Source organism: Pinus tabuliformis, chromosome 7 (genome assembly GCF_031772625.1).
Source record: "Pinus tabuliformis cultivar Carrire ecotype Pingquan chromosome 7, CPIR1, whole genome shotgun sequence".
In the NCBI taxonomy this organism is placed as follows: domain Eukaryota; kingdom Viridiplantae; phylum Streptophyta; class Pinopsida; order Pinales; family Pinaceae; genus Pinus; species Pinus tabuliformis.
The window spans coordinates 23,372,763-23,381,028 of NC_142293.1; positions in this window are offsets into that span (position 1 = coordinate 23,372,763).

Here is an 8,266-nt window from a genome sequence, read left to right on the forward strand (position 1 = left end):
CTTGTTTCTGTGACTGCTTTCGGTTCCAATATAATTTTTCCTTCCTCGTCAAGTTCTGGCAATATTGTTTGAACTGGGAGCTTGTTGCCTATAACCTTCTTTAAACATGAAACATGGAAAACTGGGTGAAATCGAGAAGCTGCAGGAAGCTCCAATTTGTATGCCATAGTACCAATCTTTTGCAACACCTTGTACGGACCATAATACTTTGGTGATAATTTATTATCCTTCTTAGCTTGCTTGAGGTACATTTGCTTATATGGTTGTAGCCGTAGGAATACTCAATCACCTACATCAAAACTTCTTTCACTGCTATGTTGATCTGCCTGTTGTTTCATTCTATTCTGTGCCAACACGAGGTTATCCTTTAAGAGTTGGAGGACTTTTTGTTGATGTTTGATGTGATGTTCCACTGCCTGAATCTTAGAATTTTCTCTTAAATATGATGTGATGGATGGTGGTTGATACCCATAAAGTGCCATAAATGGGGTCATTTTTGTTGTTGTATGGAAGGAAGTGTTATACCACCATTCAGCCAGACGCAACCAATTGACCCATTGTGTCTGTTTATCAGATACAAAGCAACGAAGATATCCTTCCAAACATTTGTTTACTATCTCATTTTTCCCATCAGATTGAGGATGAAAAGATGAGCTATGAGTTAACTGAGTACCAAGACAAGAAAATAATTCTATCCAAAAATTTCCAGTGAAAATGGGATCTCTATCACTTACAATAATCTTTGGGTTTCCATGTAGCTTTTGAATTGTTTCCATAAATGCAGTATAAATTGTACTGGCTTTAAATGGATGTGATAATGCACAAAAGTGTGCATACTTTGTAAGTCTGTCAACTACCACCATGATGACACTCTTTCCCTCAGACTTAGGTAAACCTGTGATAAAATCCATTGAAACCTCCTCCCAACGTTGGCTTGGAATGGATAAAGGTTGTAATAGACCCAGTGTCTTAATTGTTTCAACTTTATTTTGTTGGAAAACCAAACATTCCGCCACAAACTTTTGAATATCTGATTTAAGGCCATCCCAAAAAATTCCTTCTTAACCCTGTGGTAAGTTTTTAAAAATCATGAGTGCCCTCCTAAGGGTGAAGTGTGCAATTCCATAAGAATCTTTTGTTTTAGCTGGGAATTCTTACAGAGGTATAAGCGATCTTTGTACCATAATGAATCATTTTTCCAGCTAAATGTATCAGACGTACTGGAATCTTGTTGTAACTTTCGAATAAGTGCCCACACTTCTTCGTAATTCTTCCATTCCTCCCTTGCTTCGTTTATCCAATCTGGTTGGATAATAGAAATGGTGCACAACAATGCTTCCACGTCCTCATCCTTTCTTGAGAGTGCATCTGCCACCACATTTTGCTTCCCTTTTTTGTAGATGATTTCAAAGTCATAACCCAACATCTTTGTGACCCACGTTTGTTGCTCTTCAGAGGATAATCTTTGTTCTAAAAAGTATTTAAGGCTATCATGATCCGTTTTTACCTTGAAGTGTCTTCCCATTAGGTAGGGCCACCATTTCTTAAGTGCATGGAGTATTGCCAACATTTCCTTCTCATAAATAGCTTTGCTTAAAAACTTTCCCTTGATTGGATGACTTTCAAAAGCAATGGGTCTTTCGTCTTGCATTAGAATGGCACCAATTCCATTTCCTGAAGCATCACATTCCACAATAAAGGCTTTTGTGAAGTCCGGTGTAGCTAAGACCGGTGCTTGGCACATTGCCTCTTTAAGATGTTCAAAGGCCTTTGTTGCTTCCTGAGTCCATGAAAATGCATCTTTCTTCAATAATGTTGTTAGAGGTGCTGCTATTCTCCCATAATTCTTAACAAACTTGTGATAATACCCTATCAACTAGAGAAATCCTCGCAGATGATTTATGGATGTGGGGATTTTCCATTCCTTAATGCTTTAATTTTGCTAGGGTCTACCTTAACTCCTTCATGAGATACAATATGACCTAGATATTCTACCTCCTGGACTCCAAAGAAACATTTGGATCTTTTTGCATATAATTGTTTCTCCTCCAATAGTTGTAGCACCCTGTCAACATGTTCAACATGATCCTTCCAATACTTGTTGTAGATTAGTATATCATCAAAAAATACTAACACAAATTTTCTAAGGAATGGTTTGAAAATTGAATTCATCAAACCTTGAAATGTTGAAGGTGCATTGGTAAGGCCAAAAGGCATGACCAAAAATTGATAATGACCCTCATGAGTTCTAAATGTTGTTTTCAGAATGTCTTCAGTGTTCATTCTGATTTGATGATATCCTGAACGAAGATCCAACTTGGTGAAGTAAATTGATCCATGCAATTCATCCAGTAATTCATCAATGACAGGAATGGGGAACTTATCTTTAATAGTGAGCTTGTTGAGCTCCCTATAATCCGGACACATGCGCCATGATCCATCCTTCTTGTGCACCAATACTACTGGAGCGGAGAAAGAACTTTGACTCGGTTGAATTATACCAACCTCTAGCATTTCTACAACCATACGTTCAATTTCACTCTTTTGGACATAGGGATATCTGTATGGCCTGATGTTTGGAGGAACACTTCCTGGAATCAGATAAATAGCATGATCATGATCACGCATAGGTGGGAGACCTTTGGGACTCTCAAATACCTTGGAATGATTTTCCAGGACTTTTTGAAGATCTGGAGAAATAGATGATTCCGATGTGGAAACATCTAGCGAACATAATTGTGAAATTACACCTCTTTGCTCCTTTTTTAGAAGCTTTGTCATACCATTAGAGCTGATTATCTTTCCTGATTTCCCTGCAATACCCCTTAATTCAACTTCCTTTCCTTCCACAAAAAATTTCATGAAAAGTTCTTGAAAATTAAAAGCTATTGTACCCAAGGATTGTAGCCATTGGACTCCTAGTACAACATCAGCACCTCTCATTGGAATGGAAAGCATTGGGCTAGTCAATACATATTCTCCCATGGATAGCTTGATATTATGGCACTTTCCAGAGCAATTTATTGTTCCTCCATTTGCAATCATCACTTGACACTCTGGTGCTGGATATAGGAAGCAATTCAATTCTTTTGCTACCTTACAATGAATAAAATTGTGGGTGCTTCCTGAATCAATCAACACTATTACCTTTTTCTTCTTGATTTGTCCTTCTATCTTGATGGTTTGAGGAGTGGTAATTCCCGCCAGTGCATTACAAGATATGGTTGGATTTATTTGTTCTTCATCTAGGCTTTGTTCCTGGAGTATATCCTCTTCTTTTGACCTTTCTTGCTCCTTTTCTTCTTCCTCTTCACAATCTATGTAGAATAATTTCTTCTCAGCACACTTATGACCTTTAGTGTATTTGCTATCACAATTGTAACAAAGCCATTTTGCTCTTTTTTCTTCCAATTGTTGTGGTGTCAAACTTATAGGTTGTGGAAGACTAGGGGCAACAACACTTCCGTCTTTATAGTTGTGAGTGGTATGCTTCCTGGTTGCCATAATTTTGCTTTCCATTTTTCTTGCTAACCTGAATGCCTTCACTAATGAATCAGGTTCCCAAAGGCAAACATCATGTTGGATATTATCCTTTAAAGACCCTATGAACACATCAATCCTATGCTCTTCTGGAATATCTTTTACCCTTATGTTCAATTTTTGGAACTCCTCAATGTGCTCCATTATTGAACCCTTTTGTTTGAGACTTACCAATTGGCTAAAAAAAGTGTTTCTTTTTGTATCCTCATAATGTGCTATCAATTCTTCCGTAAAAATTGCCCAAGTGATAAGTTGTTTACGAGAGAAAAGCCATTGATACCATACAAACTGATTTGGTTCCAAATCTAAAGTTGCCATACATACCTTTTGTGTGTTTTGCACATTATTGAGAGCGAAGAATTGCTCCATCTATAATATCCATGTGGCAGGATCCTTGCCATCAAAATTCTTCATATCGATTTTTGGAATATGGTGAGTCTTCGATCCAACATTAGAGTCTATGGAATCATGATTAACATTTCTTTTGTTCTCATCATGAGTTTCCTTTAGTACCCTTTCACCCTTAGTTACCATTTCTTGTAGCAACTTATTCATATTCATCTTCAATTCTTCCATCTTATCATCCATGCCATCAATTTTAGCTTCTACGCCTTTCTTTAAGCAATCCATCTTAGCTTCTACACCTTTCTTTAAACCATCCATCTTAACTTCTACATCTTTCCTTAAACCATCCATCTTAGATTCTGTTGCTTTTTGTGCAAATGACACTTGTTGCACTTGTTCTTGTAATTTTGATATATCATATAGCATTTCTTCTTCTTCTTCATGAGTCATGCTAGAGCTTTCAAGTTCCTTACTAGGTGTTTGCATTTTCTTTCCTCAGGGCATCAGTTACCGAAAATAATGCTCTATTATGCCCTTTGAATTCCTTCAAAATAAATTTTCAAACCAAGCTTAAGCAAAAATTTAAGAAAATCTACACACCTTTTTCACTTTGTAGGAGCTCGATATTGCCTCTGATGTATCTCTGTGCTTTCCAATCATCTAGTTCTGAATTTGTGACCTACAGTAGCCCTTTGTGTCCTCTTTCCAATGCCACAAGTCTAACCCAAATTGGATTCTCCAAGGAAGAGTGATGCGAAATATCCCACAGTGACTTGATTATAGACTAGTTCAGTAGAGCGAACTTGTACGACATGCCACGAGTCACTGTTTCGACCTTTGGATCTAAAAAATGCATACAAGAAACTACAATTCATCCTCTTTCTGTACCTTCATATGAAATTTCAATCTGATCCCCAGAGAGAAATTTATGATGATTTTCCCCAGGTCACCTGTTTGGAATGTAATTCAGGAGTCTGCGAAAAGACCAACTTCCTTAGATCATATCTCCGTAAATATAGCGCGAAAACCTCTGAAATTCGGAGCCGAGATTCAACGCAATTTCTTCTCAAATGGGTTTTTTTTTAACTTTTGAAACGTCGCAGAAAAAAGTTATAGAGAAAATGCCACGATGACCTATTTGGAGCAGCGAAACCATAGAATCCAAAGCTCTGATACCAAATGTTATGAAACCAGCGCAAGAAAAGATAGAAAAGATAGATCAACGCCTTAGAATTCAGCCTCTTCGAGGGGGCAACCTCATTTAAATTACATAAATGAACAATTCTTGGATGATTCAAATGACAAAACCTCCTTTCTATATATAGGAGTCTAAGGAGTCACAATATAATCCAACCGACCTAACAATAATAATATAAAGCCACGAAAATAACAATAGAGGGATTCTATGGGGCACAGTAATAAAAATATGGGGGCAATAGGGGCACAACAATATTAATAAGGGGTATAACTACAATAGTAATGGGGTAATCACTAGTATTATAGGGACCCAACATTTGGCTACTCCTTTTTCATCTTGTCTATGTTTCAGAATGTTTTTCACATGGATGTTTTGTTGTACTTGTTTGTTCCCATGCTTTGAACTAGTAGCCCTTCATGACTTTATCCTGATATTTCTTCAACATTAAATGGTGCTTTTGTTGGATGGGTTCTTCATCATTACATCTTTGTAGAGTAGAATCCTTTCATATCTCCAAGGCCTTCATAGGTGTCAAGGGTCCTTTGATCTTTTTATTCCTTTGTCAGAGTTGTCATGCCTTCTTTCGAGAGATGTCTTCAATGAATCTTGTCAAATAGTGATTCTTTGTGATCATGGTGTTCTTCACATTCTTGATCTCTCTCTTTATTTTCTTCTTCTTAGATAGATTAGTCAACCACCTTATGCTCCTTGTGGGATCATTTATTCATTTCTTTCTTCTAGGACTATTAAGCATTCCTTCTTCACTTGCTTCTTAGTCAAAAATCATATACTCCTTATGCGAGTATTTCTTTTTGTTGACCTTCATTTCATTGTAGTACATGCCTTTGAGCATGTCATTGGTGAAGACATTATTTCATACTTGATCATGTCATAGAACCATTCCTATGACTCAATAATATACATATGATAACATGACTAAAGTTTGATGCATACATACCTCATCTTGATTCTCCTTTGATCATCTTATCTTCAATTGATTGTCCATGGTGTGGCCCTTCTCGCTTCATCTTAGCTTGCCTGCATATCATCCTTTTTCTTGAATCCCATGAATGGTACTCCCAATGAGACATCTTATTTTATTTATGAATCTTCTTTTGAAGATTCCATCGAAGGATCTTGAAGACCCTTACCCTACAAATGTTTCTTTCTTTTGATGATGGAGGTCTTCTAAGATACTTAATCATGATCAATTTCCTTTCATTGCGGATGAGGTCATATACTAGGTATTCTCCTTCTACATGAATATCTTGAGCTATATCTACCATGCTCCTATATTCTAGAAGATATTTCTAACCATGCATTTTGTTCTATTTATAATGCTCCTTTTACATGAGTATTTTGAACCATATGTACATCATGCTTCTAGATTTTAGAAGATGTTTCTAGCCATGCAATTTTATTCTATTCCTACATGGTCCTATACTACTCAAAAACTTTGAAAGAAGACTTTAAGTAAATAGTTTGACTTAGTCGTAGTAGATATCCGGAGGATCTGCCTTCTTTTGCTTCTTGTCTTCTTCTTTCATTTCTTGAGTCATGTGAGCTTTTTCACTTTTTCTTTTGTTGTTTTTGTCCTTATTTAGTTGAGGACAATTCCTTTTGTAGTGTCCATATTCTTGGCATCCAAAGTATTAGATTTTGGACATATCTTTGTTGTTTTTTCTTCGTGGACCAAATTTGCCAAATTTTCCCTTTCTCTTGGCCACGGTAGAAAATGCTTGCTCCTTTGATCCCACATCTTCCTTTGCTTTGAGTCTTGTTTCCTCTATCTTGCATAGAGACCACATTTCACTTAGTGGGGTGGCTGCCTTCTTGGCATATGTGCTTGATGTGAAATTGCCCCAATCCTTAGGTAGAGCATTGAGTACTACAGTTGTCATTTCTCTATCAGACATGACTTCCCCTAGCTCTTGAAGTTGATCCCTCATCTCAAAGATCTTCATGAAGTAGGGAGCTATTCCTTTTTTTGATATCTTCATTTTGTATAATTTATTTCCTATAGATATCACTTCTCCAACTATGGTTACCGAGAATAGCTCTACTAGTTTATCATAGATTTATTTTTATGTTTCAAGTTTGGAGACATAAGGAATGAGAGAGTATTTGATGGATTCTATTACAATCCTTTGTTCTCTTGTCTCATCCTTATTTTACTTGGCTAAGACTTGAGTTTGTTCCTTTGCAGGGATAGTGATATTCCCTTTGATGTGTTATAGCAGATCATTCTCCTTGAGAAGTAAATCAATCCTCTTCTTCCATGCAAGAAATTTATTGGTACCTACCAATTGGTTTCTTTCATTGCAAAATGACATTGATGTATATTCAGAAGGGGACATATACTTGATAGATTTTGAGATGTAGTGGACTAGCTTTCTCCTTGAAGACTTTTTGGCTTGCCTTCCTTAGATCTTGATGTTCTTCAAGTTTCTTTCTCCAAGTGGACTTGTTTGATGACTTGTAGCTTGATGTAGGTCCTTCTTTGATTATCTCTTCTTGTAGGTGCCTTTATGTAACGATCTTCTTCTTGCTTTGTAGTCTTCCTTGATGAATGATGGATGGTAGACCTTCTTTTCCTTGATGTGATAGAGACTTCTTGGCTTGATGCTTCAACTTTGTAGATGTGCTTCCTTGATGAGTGCCCTTTCCTTGATGTGTCACCTTAGCTCTGAAACCATGTTAAAGAATCAAGGGAAATTAGGTGTAGTGTGATTCTTCTTGACTTGATCATAATTTGTGGAGTCTTTTTACTTTTTCTTGTTAGCTTAACATTATTCTTCTTCTCATTAATGCATGTGTGTGTACTTCATAAAACTACTACCAAAACATAAGAACAAGAACACAAGATGTTGGCTCTCTGTCAGGGCCAAAACCTCTCTTCTCTTGAAAGGAAAACCTGTTATAGACATATTTGGGCACTGCAACCCCAATCACATATGTCAATAAACCAAGGGCTCTCAAACCCCTAAAATTTTTGTTTCATACCCTAAAGGATCAAGGTCAACTGATTACATCATTTCCCAGAAGTTCTCCCTGAAAAACTACTCAGAACTGGTCAAAACTGGACCATACAGACTACTCCATGCTAAGGGTGCGATGCATCTCACCTGCTACACATAAATGGTGTGATGCATACTGAAAAGCCCTTCTGTAGGGTGCGATGAG